Below are 13,865 nucleotides of genomic sequence, written 5' to 3'. Positions count from 1 at the left end.
AGTACATTTTAAAGGCCTCAAAGGGAATCATTTCAGAAGTAGAATGTGTAATGGTTTTAGAGTTGGAGCTTTTCTTTGTTTTTGGACGTCTCAGCTTCAGCTTGCTGAGTTTTATGACTGTGTGTGCATTCAGTCTGTTTAGTGTGGTATTTGTGGATAATATGAAATTAGCCATCTTTGCCAAAAATTAACAAAACGTATAATTTCTTATTTGTTCTTTGTGTATGGGAGCTTAGCTATAGGCATACTGGAAAATGGAAATAATAGTTGACGTATAGTGATTTGGGGGATGACTAGAGCAGCTATTGTGCTCTAAACAAACCCTCCATACATGATGAAACATTAAATTGGGGAGAAAGTAAGTCTCGTGATATTTGGTAAGATTTAAAATTTCCCCAAATTCTCATGTGTTCTCTTTATGGTTTAAAACAGAACAAGCTTTCTAGCTATCAACTGCTTTATTAAACATTCAGTTTGTCAAGTCTTAGGCAGCAGAGTAAGAAAAGGAAGCATAACATACAAGACACTATTATTGTATACAAGACAATTTCAAGAGAACTTACAAATTATTAACACTTTTAAGAAAAGGGAGCTGGAAATAAATGGAATATACAGCAATCAAACTTATTCCTGTCACCTCCAACAAAGGACAAATATCAATTTGACAAAAGATACTACTTACATTTAAACAAAAACATCAGAAACCTAGAATAAATCTTTAAAAAAAGGTGTGCAGAATTTTAATGGAAGTATAAAGCTTTATTGAAAAACCTTAAAACATTTAAATAAATAGATACATCATGGATGAAAGGATTCTATTTTGTAAAACTATCAATTGTCCTCAAATCTAAATACACTTAATGTAACCTGAATAAAATTCTCAAGTGTTTTTAGTGTTTGTACATTTACATATCAAATATGCTACATGTATATTCACATACTAGATATTTAGTGTATTTAGACATTATGTGTGACCTAACAACTTATTCTAAAATGTGTGTGAAAGATCAATGGTTCATGAATAACATTTTTAAAAGAATAAGGTGGGGAGGGATGCCTGGGTGGCTCAGTGGTTGAGTATCTGCCTTTGGCTCAGGGCATAATCTGGGGATTCCAGGATCAAGTCCCCCATCAGGCTCCCTGCAGGAACCCTGCTTCTCCCTCTGACTGTGTCTCTGCCTCTCTCTGTGTCTCTCATGAATATATAAATAAAATCTTAAAAAAAAATGTTTAAAGGTAATAAGGTAGTATGGTGGTGTTGCTGGAATAGGCAAAAAGAGAACAGAACATAGACTATGCATATATGGGGACTTATGTGATAGATCACTGGGATGAGATGGACTGTTTAGTGCTTGAAATGATTGGTTAGCCACATGAAAAAACAAAGATCTCTAAATCTCAACATCAAAAAGAAAAAAAAAGAATAAATTCTAGGTTAACTAGAGACTTAAAAAACTTTAAAACTTTCAGATGTTCTCCTATCTATCTTTACAAACTTGTCTAGAAAAGCATTTCGTAACCAAGCCACACAAAGCCCAAACCATGAAGCAAAAGATAGGTAAATCTGACCACATTAAAAACAAGCAAGAAAGGAAACAAAACTTCTGTTTTATTTGGAAAACACAAGTGACAAAGTAAGGCAAACAGTGGGAAAACCTTTACAACTTAGAGATAAAAGATGAATTAATATTCAGGACATTTAACTACTACAAATCAATAAAGCAGAGGCAAATGATACAATGTAATGATATGACTTAGCAATTCCCAGAAGAGGAAAACCGAAAAGCTAATAGTGAGAAGATCTCAACCTCTCTAGTAATAGGGAAATACTAATTAAAACAACAAGAGGACATCGTTTCACTTTTATCTGGCTGGAAAAATTACTAAGACAAATAACATCCAGTGTTGTCAAAGACGTTGGGCAGCAGAAACTCTCATCTACTGATGTTAGTGTAAGTCGGTTCAGTTTGGCAATATCAAGAAAGTCAAGACTAAAGGAAATCCACTTTGAGCATATAACCTAGAGAAACTCGACATATGGTATGCATATGCATAAAGTGACATGATGGAAAATATTTATAGATGATGACAGCTCCAAATAGAAAACAGTGAAAATGTCCCTCAAGAGAAGAATGGAAATCAATTCATTCAATTGAATGCCATAAAGCAGTAAAATGAATGAATTAGAACTGTATTATCAACATATATAAATCTCAAAAATGTATTTTGTGCAAGAAGAACAAGTTATAGAATGATGTGTCCAATGCCAGTATAATACCACTTATGCAGGGGATCCCTGGGTGGCTCAGCGGTTTGACGCCTGCCTTTGGCCCAGGGCGGGATCCTGGAGACCTAGGATCGAGTGCCGCATAGGGCTCCCGGTGTGAAGCCTGCTTCTCTGTCTGCCTGTGTTTCTGCCTCTCTCTCTCTCTCTCTCTCTCTGTGTGTGTGTCTATCATAAATAAATAAATCTTAAAAATAATACCACTTATGCAAACTTTAGAACATACAAAGCCATACTAGTTATTGATTACAGATACTTAAAATTTTTTTGCACATGTGCAAGGTGGGGGGGGGAGAAGTGGGGAGAATCTTAAGCAGATTCCAAGTTCAGTGCAGAGCCAGATGCAGGGCTCCATCGAACGCCCCTCAGATCAGGACGCCCGGGTGGCCCAGCAGTTGAGCGACTGCCTCTGGCCCAGGGCGTGATCCTGGAGTGCTGGGATTGAGTCCCACATCGGGCTCCCTGCAGCGAGCCTGTTTCTCCCTCTATGTCTCTGCCTCTCTATCTGTGTCTCTCATGAATAAATAAATAAAATCTTTAAAACAAAACAAAAAAAGCACCCCTCAGATCATGACCTTGAGCTGAGATTGAGAGTCAGATACTTAACCAACTGAGGCGCCCAGGTGCCCCTAATTATAGATACTTTTATATGTAGAGAAAACATAAAGGAGATATGTAAGATTAATAAACAGCAAATTTAAGGGGCAGAAATCAAATTGGAGCTTCAAATATGTCTGTAAAATTTCATTTATCTCTTGAAATTGTCCATTAAAAGAAAAAGGACTGACCTCTGGTGAACTGAAGTTACATTTTCAAATAACTTTCTGAGTTTCCCTTGTAATTCAATCCTGTGAGTCATTGCTCTCTGTAGGATCCCTTGGCACCGAGGACTAAGGCATGTAGGGGCCTTGCTGAGGGCCATCTGTCCAGCTTTCTGTCTGCACATCCCAAAACACAGTTGTGTTAGTGAAGATAACATGGTTAGCCACACTGAGGAGTTTGAAGCTCCCTGAGAAGCTGTACTCTAGGAACAGAACAGGTGCGGGCTAAGAGCTTAGATCTTTACTACCAATCTGTGATAGATGCAGATGGAAGCTACAGTTTTAAGCACTTAAAACAACTCCTTTCTCTCTCCGTAGGCATCTTCCAATCAAAATCGGCAAATTAATCTGTTGGAATCCCAGGTACTAGTGGGACGGCAGCTTAGCCAGATTCTTGAGTGGGGGTCTCTACTCTCTCCACAATTGGTTCTGAGTTTTAGAAAAGGTGCTTCGGGGAGTAGGCCATATGGATAAAGGTGGTCCAAAGGTACAAACTTCCAGTTATAAAGCAATCAAGTCCTGGGACGTGATGTACAGCATGGTGATGCTAGTTAAGAGTGCTGTATTGTATATTTTAAAGTTGCTGAGAGTAGATCTTAAAAGTTCTTATCACAAGAAGTGGCACCTGGGTGGCTCAGTCTGTTCGTCATCCGCCTCTTGATTTCAGCTCAGGTCATGATCTCAGGGTCCTGGGATTAAATCCTGTGTTGGGTCTGCTTAGCACGGAGTCTGCTTAACCCACTCCCTCTGCTCCTCTCCTTGTGTGCTATCTTTCTCTCTAAAATAAGTAAATAAAGTCTTTTTTTCTTTTTAAGTTCTTGTCACAAGAAAAAAATCTTTTGTAATTTCGTATGGTGATAGATGTTAATTAGATTGTGGTGATCGTTCTGTAATATACACATATATCAAATCATTATACTGTACACCTGAACTAATACAATATTATATGCCAATTATGTCTTAATTTAAAAAAGGAAAAGTTTCTTTTTATGTTACTTTTTAAAGGTTTGAAAATAGTAAAAAAAAAAAAAAATCCACCTGCAGATTATATTACACACTTTGCTTTACTAAAGATACGTAAGTGTGAAAATTCAGTTTGGCTGAAACGTTTCAATACTTCTTTTCTTATCATTTTGGTAGCACATTCGCTATCATCATCAGCTATCGAAACATGTATCAAACCTAATTTTTTTTAATCCCTCAGAACAAGAGCACTTAGAATAGGATGCTTCATAGGACTTTTGGGCTCTTTACCACCTTTACTTTAATTGAATCATAGATCCTCTTGGATTCTCAAATGATGCGTGATCTTGGAACACTTTTCCATTTATCAGCAAGCAAAGTTTATTAGTTAGGCACCTACGTTTGCACTTAAAACACCTTTCTGTACTCTATTGAGCACCTAATAAGTTTTACACTCTTTGTACCATAGAGCTTATAAACTAAAGTAAAACCAGTAGGTACAGGCTATTCGGCTTTCCTCTTTGGCCTCATTGCTCACCCTTTTATAACCTCCAGGTTATTAGAACTGCTTGGACTCAGACTTATAGGGTCCCCCACTTACCCTCCAGTCACACCGTGGGCATTCACTACATGCTTTGCTTAAAGATGGTGGGAAAGAGTTTCTCTGTCTTTAGGGAAAGTCTGCTAAGCTTTGCCATGGGCAATTACCTTCTCAACTGGTTTTAAACACATGGTTTTCTATGGACAAAAACCATGTTTAGCTTATTTCAATAGAGTTGCACTCAGGGAAGGGCAAGTAGCCCAAGTTTAAACCACAGTATAGGGCTCCACCAAGCAAAGTCACCAAGGCAGTACCCAAAGCTGTTAACATCCACGCACATTCATTTTATAGTCCTTCCCCATGCATAGTAAGCCAAAAAGCATTCACCTGTATAAACATGATAAAGTCCTAATATCATAACCCTAAAATAAATAGCAATTTATTTAACAGAGATACAATCAATAGTTTAATGTGAAGAGTCAATTTCCACCAAAACAAGGAGAATGATGGTCTTAAGAGTGGGTTTCTGACTTCCAGGTTGTTACTTAGGTTATTTATCAATTTATAGCCTAGGCTGTCTCTCTCTTGGCCAGCATAGCTTTCCAAGGCAGGGATTTCAGACTCCCGGACAAGTGAGGAGAAGGACTTAGCTCTCTTGGATAAGTGATGTGGTGGGGCTTTCTGGTTTGAAAGAACAGGCAGTCAGGTAAGTGTCACTGAGGGTCCTGGTGACTTTTGTGGCTATGTGTAAGAGGGGAGAGGGGAGCTGTCAGCACAAGCCACTGAATGCCTCATCACCTGCCCAGGGGGCCATGTGAGAATATAATCTGTTCCTCTGCTTTTGGTTGGTGGATATAAAGCGTTTTTAATTATCAACTGACAACTATACACATAGATAGTGGAGTCCTTGGTGAATTGGGAAGGAGAGAAATTATGTTTTGGGGTTCATTCTGCTACTTAGAGGATTACGAAATTAAGTGTGCTTCACAGCATGGTCATTTATGATTTGCAAGTACTAGTCATGTGATATCAAAAAGAACTATTTCCTTCTTTCTTTTGCTTCTTTCCATCTTTCCACTTTCCTCCTTCCTTCCCTCCCTCCTTCCTTCCCATTCCTTTATCCAGCCAGCTAGCCAGCAATCCAGCCATTCACCCAATGTTTGCTGACTACTTTCTGTGTAGAAAGTCCTTAGACCTGTGGCTGTGGTCCAGGAATAGAGAAGGTGGAGGCTTGTTCAAGGGCAGGGCAGTGGGGATAGAGTAGTAGAGCAGTGGAGTAGTAGGGGATAGAGTAGTGGGGAGTGAGGGAGGTGACAAGACATCATGACCAGTAGGAGGTGGGGGATGATCTCAGAGGAACCTGCCCTCCCCTCCACCCCCCATTTCAAGAAGATCTGCAGTCTCTGCCAGAAATTCTGGAACTTGGGTGCCACCTGAAATAAACAAAACATGAATAGAACTTCGATCTTTATTTTTTCTTTCTTTCTTTTTTAAGTATTGCAATCTTTCTATACATACTTACAATGCTTAGTTAGCTATGCCTCCCAAGGTTCTGCTGGGCCAGGTTCCACTTGAAAACTATAGTCAACTGGGATGGCTGGGTGGCTCAGGGGTTGAGCATCTGCCTTTGGCTCAGGGCATGATCCCGGGATCCAGGATCGAGTCCCACATCGGGCTCCTTGCATGGAGCTTGCTTCTCCCTCTGCCTGTGTCTCTGCCTCTCTCTCTCTCTCTCTCTCATAAACAAATGAATAAAATCTTAAAAAAAAAGAAGACTGTAGTCAACTAATTTGCTGCCATCCAGTGATTGTATATCAGTTCACATAATTAAAGTTATAAGAAGCTTAAATGACTGCACTGTATAAATTTTCTAATAAGTTTTTGATCCTCAAAAATCATATAAGAAAAACTAATGAGCTATAGAACAATCAGTTGGTCCAGGAGACCAACTCTAAAGATGGAGAATACCAATGGAAGAGGGAAAGTATTGGAAATGAGACACATAAAAATGCCCTGGGATGGATCACGTATAAATGCTGAGGGCAAATCATAAACTTGGAAAAGCATACAAGAAATATTTATTAGAAAGAGCACTTCAATGCAGGAGTTAAAAATATGCGCTATAGATTGTTGGGATAGGAAGGTTCCTCTGAACCTTCTGCTGGAGACACGTACTATATCACAAGAGCAGCTTGTGCAGGGACGCCTGGGTGGCTCAGTGGTTGATCATCTGCCTTTCTCAGGTCATGATCCTGGGGTCCTGGGATTGAGTCCTGCGTCAGGCTCCCCACAGAGAGCCTGCTTCTCCCTCTGCCAATCTTAAAAAAAAAAAAAAAAAAAAAAAAAAAAGCTTGTGCAAGGGACATAGGCAGAGCCAGAAGCCGAGGAGAATCCGTACAGGAGGACAATGCAGTATGAACATCTCTGTGTTGCTGAATCTAATCACAAACAGCCATATGTTGCTCTCTCAAGAGCCTGATTTTTGAACTCACTAAGTGCATTGTCATGAAATGTATGAATGAATAAATGCATTACTACTTTAGTAAAATCTATTAAAATGTGATGGCTTGTGGAAATGCAGAGCACCAGAGGAAGACATGAAAGGGTGTGTCTTCAGCTGGGCAGGGCTGTGGTGCCCTGCTGATGGTTACCTTCTGTGTTCCAGAATGTGGCACGCATGTACTGAAGACCTTGAAACATGCCATAGGAAGCTGACCGTTTCCCCTGCATGTTCCGCTTAAGACAGGCATCTCTTCTGGCATAATTTTAGAAAGAATCTTATAAGAATAAAAGCCAGCATAATGGTTAGCTCGGAGCTAGAGGGAGTGAAATGTAGGTAGGTCTCTTACCCCAGGCCAGCGATCTTCCTCCTACATTGCACAGCAACTTAACATTTTACTTCACTTATTTTTTTATATAACAGCAAAATTCACATTTTTTAAAGTGTATAGTTCTATGGGTTTTGAAAAATGCATGGAGTCATGCAACCATCATCAAAATTAAGATGCAGAACAGTTCCATTACCCCCAAAAGTGCCCTGTGCTGCTCCTTTGTAGTCAACCCTTCCTCCCACATTTAACCCCTAGCAACTAGTAACCTAAGTCTCCGTCCCATTAGTCTTGCCTTTTCCAGAGTGACATGCAAATGGAATCATAGAGTAGCAGAGCAACTTTTTAATTAGGGTATTTAAAACAAAAGCCAGCAAGCAAACAGAAACAGAAAAACAGAGCCATTCCCTGAATGTTCTACTTAAGTAAAATTTACAGTGCCAGATTCCTCACATATTCCTGATGCTTCTGAAAATATTTTTCCTGATTGAAGCAACTTTTGCTTCTCTTTCTCTTGGTCTTCACCTTCTACTGTTCAGGAATTTGGGGGGTTGCTTTGCAGTTGGTCCTACATGGTGATGATACTTGAGTTTGTACCGAGGCTTGCTTGGTAATATTTTAATATTTTACTGTTCTGTCTGGAAGAGAGATAATATTGTATTTTTCTAGAACTTTCATAAATAAGATCTGAACTAATGTGGAGAACTGATTCCATGGAGTTCAACTAGGATTTTCCTGAAAGAAAGCAGACAAGAAGGGGTGTGGGAAGCACGGTGAGGCACATAAAAATTAGAAAAACTCTAAGGGTCGTAATTTATGAAGATCAACATCCTACATAAAGGAACATAAGATTCCAGAGACATAAAATTGCAAGGCAGGCAGAGGAAAAGCGATGCCTGTGGGTTTGTTTGGAAGCACACCCAAACTTCACAAGACAGACGGAGCAGCCCTAACGGACAACATGAGCTAGGAGCCTGGTTCTCCATCACCTTCTCTACGCTGGCTCTTCTTGTTCCAGGGCACATTGAATATAGAAATGGATGGTAGAAATTTTACCCTGAATTCCCCTTTGACTATTATTGGTTTTTAAAAAATGGATTTGGGGATGTGGTCTTGTTTGTTTCCATCCTCTGAAGCATGGAATCAGTGACCCTCCCTATGGGGAAATAAGTGTGGGGTAACGTGTAGGTTGTTTCCTGCCTTCTCCGCCTTCACTGGTGGTGTTTGCTGTGCATCTCTACTCGCCTAGGATGGTTGGCTGGTGCTATCTCAGTGCAGTTACCTTCTTTCTATTATGTCACTTCACCTTGCTTTCCCTACCAATTATCAAATCATTTGTATCAAACCCCCGTGTGTGTCTGATGGCCTGGGCTCCACCATCATGCTCATCACCAACACTGGACCCCAGAGCAGCGCGAGGCACCGAGGGAAGCCCTGTACAAACACGGTGATGGGGAGGAGGCATGGAGACCCACAGGGGCAACATATGCCTCAGATCCTGGTATTTTCTCAACTCTTATGTTGTGGTAAAATCTGGGCCCCAGCAAGGCATTAATTTATATTTTTATTTGTGAATGCATTTGTGTATACAAACTCTTACCTAAATCTGCTAATGCTTCACTAATAAAAAATAAAACAAAACCCAGTTCTGCATGCAATACGCCCAAGTTTTAAGACAGGGAAAAGTAAATTCATTAAACTAGTGGGTTTGATGTGCAATCCCTGGTGTCAGATGGTGAAACAGATGGTTTGTAAGCACAGAAGCAAAGAAAACAGCGTGAGTTTACTAAGAGCAAGCCATGCTAAACTAACCTTGTTCCCCTTTATGAGAGGGTTGACATGGATAAAAAAGAGAGATTCCTTAAAATCAGTATATGTCAGTTTCAGTAAGGTTAAAGTGGTTTCTTTTTTTTTTTTTAAGATTTATTTATTTATTTATTTATTTATTTATTTATTTATTTATTTATGATAGACATAGAGAGAGAGAGAGAGGCAGAGACATAGGAGGAGGGAGAAGCAGGTTCCACACCAGGAGCCCGACACGTGACTCGATCCCAGGGACTCCAGGATCGCGCCCTGGGCCAAAGGCAGGCGCTAAACCGCTGAGCCACCGAGGGATCCCCTTAAAGTGGTTTCTTGAGGACAAGATGGAGAAAAGTCACCTGAATGGTAACGTGGTCGATTTGTTGCTACTGAAACACGTGGTCAATGGGCCTGTGGCAGCCTTGATGAAGGTATATGGAGGCACGTCATAGGACTTTTAATTGTTTCCCAATTTTTTCAGTAAGTTGAATGAAATTTGCATAAACCCTAGCACAACATTTTAGAGATAGTACAATGAATATAAAAATCAATATTTTTTTTTAAGAAGGAAAATAAACCCAACCGAAACAACACCCCAAACTAATGGATGATTTTTAATAAAGGCAATGTAAAGTCTTAAGTCTGTGTCTTAAAAAATGCACAAGTATATGATGGAGGAGAATTGACTTCTTGTTAGTTCATGAAAAGAAGACATGGATATTTTAGTCAATTTCAAATGTAATGTGAGTCAACCGCATAAAATGGTTTGCTGAGTAATTGAGTAGTATCCGTATCAGATGGAAATGCCCATCACGTTCTACTTTCTAATGGTCACGCTCACCAGTAGTACCATTTCTAAGATCATGTGTCTGATTTTGGGAAAAACATAAACAAACTGGAGCGGATCCAGAGGATCTGACCAAGTCAGTTGGAAAATGAAGATCCTTTCACGGAAGGGCTTGGGGGAAAGCACCCACATGTACTGAATGTCTGTCTACTCTGAGCGTAAGAGAGAAGGAGAAAAGGCTGGAAGCAAAGAGGAGGATGGAATAAGAATTGGTTAGTTTCCTAGGGTTTTAAAGAATAAGTAAATGTGTAGGAAGTAGCCCCAGAGCAGACGTTATCCAGAATAGGGAGAGAGTAAGGCTTTTTTTTTTTTTTTTTTGAGTAAGGCATTCTATAGCTGTTGCTTTCTTTGTGTGAGTAAGGCTAAGGCACATGTGCCTGCGTGTGTGCGCATGTGCACGTTGTGTGTGTCTGTATATACGTCCAGGTAAATAAGTAACTAGGAAGCAATCAGAGTCTATTATCTTCATCGGTTTGGCTGCTTTCACAGAACACCACGGACTATGTAGCTTATAAACAACAGAAATGTCTACCTCACAGTTCTGGAGGCTAGAAGTCTGTGATCATGGTGCCAGCATGGTTGGATTCTGCAAGAGTCCTCTTCTGAGTTGCAGACTGCTGTTTTCTTGTGCCTCACAAGGCAGAAGGGGAGTGAGAGAGCCGTCTGATGTCTGTTTGGTGAGGGCACTAATCCCACTCAAGAGGGCTTCCCCCTCATGACCTAATTAACCTCCCCCAACTCCCACCTCCCAGTGCTGTCATATTAAGGGTTTGGTTTTCAACAGAGGAATTCCGAGGGGGGACACAGACATCTAGTCCCTAGCAGTATACATTTCTGCTCCCCCTTCTTTCCCCGTGGCTCTCTCCGGGGGAATCCTATTTGTCCTCAGCCACATTTGTTCGTCATTCCGTATTCACTCTTGTCACTTATTTAGTGCCAGGCCTTGTGGTAGAAATTGGAGATGAAAGGTTGAATAAATTCAGTTTGTACATAAAGGGAGCATAGTCTCGAGGGGGCCAATGGGCGTTGTGCCTGCAACAACTCTCACTGAGAGCCTGAGAAGTGCAGCGGAGAGTCTAGAGTCACTCTGTTATCAGTGAAGTGTCAACTGTACAGACTTTCAGAGCTGCAGGGAATTTTGGACATCTGCTCAGTGCATGGTGTTCAGACCGCGCCTTGTGGCATCCTAGGGCCTTTGCAAATATTTCTGAGGGGTTGACGTGTGTGAGAGGGAAGATTCAATCACAAGATGTCTGGGGTCCTCCTTCCTCACACTTCAAGCAGAGCTGCTTCACTTCTGTTTTGTCTGTTCATCATCCACATCCAAATGAAGTTGAGGAAGGGGTACCGCTATTGCTAAGTGTTTAGCCATGCCCCACATCCATGCAGGAATGTAGCGAACCTTTTGTGGCCAACAGGTATTGTGGTTTGCTTGAGGTGATGAAAGAAATGTTTCTGGTCATGTGCCCATAAAGACTATGAAATCTCTTCATTCAGGGATTTGCTGAAATACCAAATAAGCAAAGATCTTCTGTGCTTCTAAAATCATTCTAAGATTTTTCCCTCAAAAGGTTAGCTCTCTCATAAGACTTCAAACCCCCTGAGGGCAAGAATTTCACTTGTCATTTTTGTTTCTCAAGTGAGTAATGCTGTGAGCATTAATCCAATTTTTGGTGACTATATGAAGAAACAATGGAAAATAATGGATTCATTGGATTCAGAACAGGTCTTCTGACTGATTATGGGACACAAAATAAAATGCTGGAACCTTATTCAATTCTCAGTAACCTGACATGCGGAATATACATATCTTCGTTATCCTGTATTAGCTGTAACTATAGCAATCAAATTAGATATTGATTGGTGTCAGAGAAGAGCTGAACATTTGGCTCTGAAGCGGTGTCATTTCTTCCATCTGTGAACACCCCGTCTCCTGTCCCTTCTTAGTGAATCCTGGAATCTAAGTCACAAATATTGACAGAATCCTGCCAAATTTGTATTGCTCAGAGGAGGGCTATGTAGCTTCTTTCCTTGTGAGGCACTGACTCACTGAACAGCTACCCTTGTGGATTCCAATTAACAGGAGTTCTTGTTCTTTCTGGTCAGACTTATAGGCAAATCTAACATCTCCAGGATCCCTTTAGCCACTTCTGAGTGTGGGCTGGAAGCACTCAGACACCCATGGAGGTGCTCAGTGACCAACCGACCCATGACTGTCTGACTTGGGCTTGACCAGACTGAAACTATCTATTGTGGTTCTCCACTGAGAAGGTGCCTTTTGGGCGTGAGAAGACATAACATAACTAGAACAACATAACTAGATAGTGTCTGGAAAGGGTGCTTTTCCCAGTTTTACCAAAGGGGTTAACCTATAAAGCTGCTCCTGGTACATGCACACACATACACACGCTCTCAGCCACTGATGTATTCATGGAAAGAGGCTTTAGTAAAGAGTGGAAGCCAAGATTTTATATATAGACCAAAAAGGGCAGGGATAGTGTTCTTAGAAGGGAGTTGACAAGAAAAAATGAGTGGGAAATATCAGAAAGGGAGACAGAACATGAGAGACTCCTAACTCTAGGAAACGAACTAGGGGTGGTGGAAGGGGAGGTGGGCGGGAGGGTGGGGGTGACTGGGTGACGGGCACTGAGGTGGGCACTTGACGGGATGAGCACTGGGTGTTATTCTATATGTTGGCAAATTGAACACCAATAATAGATAAATTTATATATATAAAAAAGAAGGGAGTTGACAGGCAATTGCTGTAGGTTAGACCAAGAAAGCAAAGAAAGGCCCTGAAAAACTACGGGAATAGGAAGGATCCTGCTTTTGATTAGCAATTCATAAGTCTTAAATTTTATGCTTTTTTGGGCTGTCGCCTTTATCTAGAGTAAACGGAATATTTTAAAAATTGTTCCTCAGACTCTTATCTGTACATTCTAAGACCACAACTTTATAGGTGGGTATAATTTTCTTCATTCTGAGCAACTGAATTCTATAGCTAAGGACACAGAGACAGACCTTTTGTCAGGAGGCAGAGACCTGCTTTTAGCTAGGGGACTTATCAATAGTAACTTTTCCTCAAAGCAAGTCCCAAATCTCAAAGATGGCTCCATTTTGGAGGTGGGAGTTGGGCAAAATGAGTGGAGAGAGGGAGATACAGGCCTCCAGTCACAGAATGAGTAAGTCATGGGAATAAAAAGAAGAGCATAAGGAATAGTCAGTGATATTCTGGTAGGATGTAATGGGACAGATGGTAGCTATACTTGTGGTGAACACAGTGCAGTATATAAATGTGTCAAATCACTAACTTGTACACCTGAAAGTAATGTAACATTGTATGTCAACTTTACTAAAAAAAAATCCAAAACACAAAAAACAAAAAACCCCAAAAACCGTGGCTCCATTTTTTTTTTTTTCAGGGATGCTCATTCTTCCTGTGAACTGGCTTTTCAAAAGCTGGAGTGCTTACTTTGGCAGCACATATACTAAAATTGGAATGATACAGAGAAGATTAGCATAGTCTCTACGCGAGGATGATATACAGATTCATGAAGCATTCCATATTTGGGACGCCTGGATGGCTCAGTAGGTTAAGCGTCCGACTCTTGACTTCAGCTCAGGTCATGATCTCAGGGTCATGAGATCGAGCCCCTAGTTGGGCACACGGCTTGGTGGGGATTGCACTTGAGATTCTCTCTCTCTCCCTCTCCTTCTGCGCCCCCCTCCCCGACACTCTCACTCTCTCTCTAAAATAAATACATAAATCATAAAAAAA

General features: G+C 40.7%; 1 non-coding gene across 1 annotated transcript; it reads left to right on the top strand.

Moving 5' to 3' along the window:
- Window positions 1-13,551: 13,551 nt before the first annotated feature.
- On the top strand, window positions 13,552-13,658 carry LOC119874122. The gene has a single exon (XR_005367333.1). It is a non-coding gene; the product is annotated as a U6 spliceosomal RNA (small nuclear RNA).
- Window positions 13,659-13,865: the final 207 nt, after the last annotated feature.

Source organism: Canis lupus, chromosome 11 (genome assembly GCF_011100685.1).
Source record: "Canis lupus familiaris isolate Mischka breed German Shepherd chromosome 11, alternate assembly UU_Cfam_GSD_1.0, whole genome shotgun sequence".
NCBI classification, from domain to species: domain Eukaryota; kingdom Metazoa; phylum Chordata; class Mammalia; order Carnivora; family Canidae; genus Canis; species Canis lupus.
Note: the sequence above shows the minus strand (reverse complement) of the source record. Positions and strands in the feature narration are given on the sequence as shown.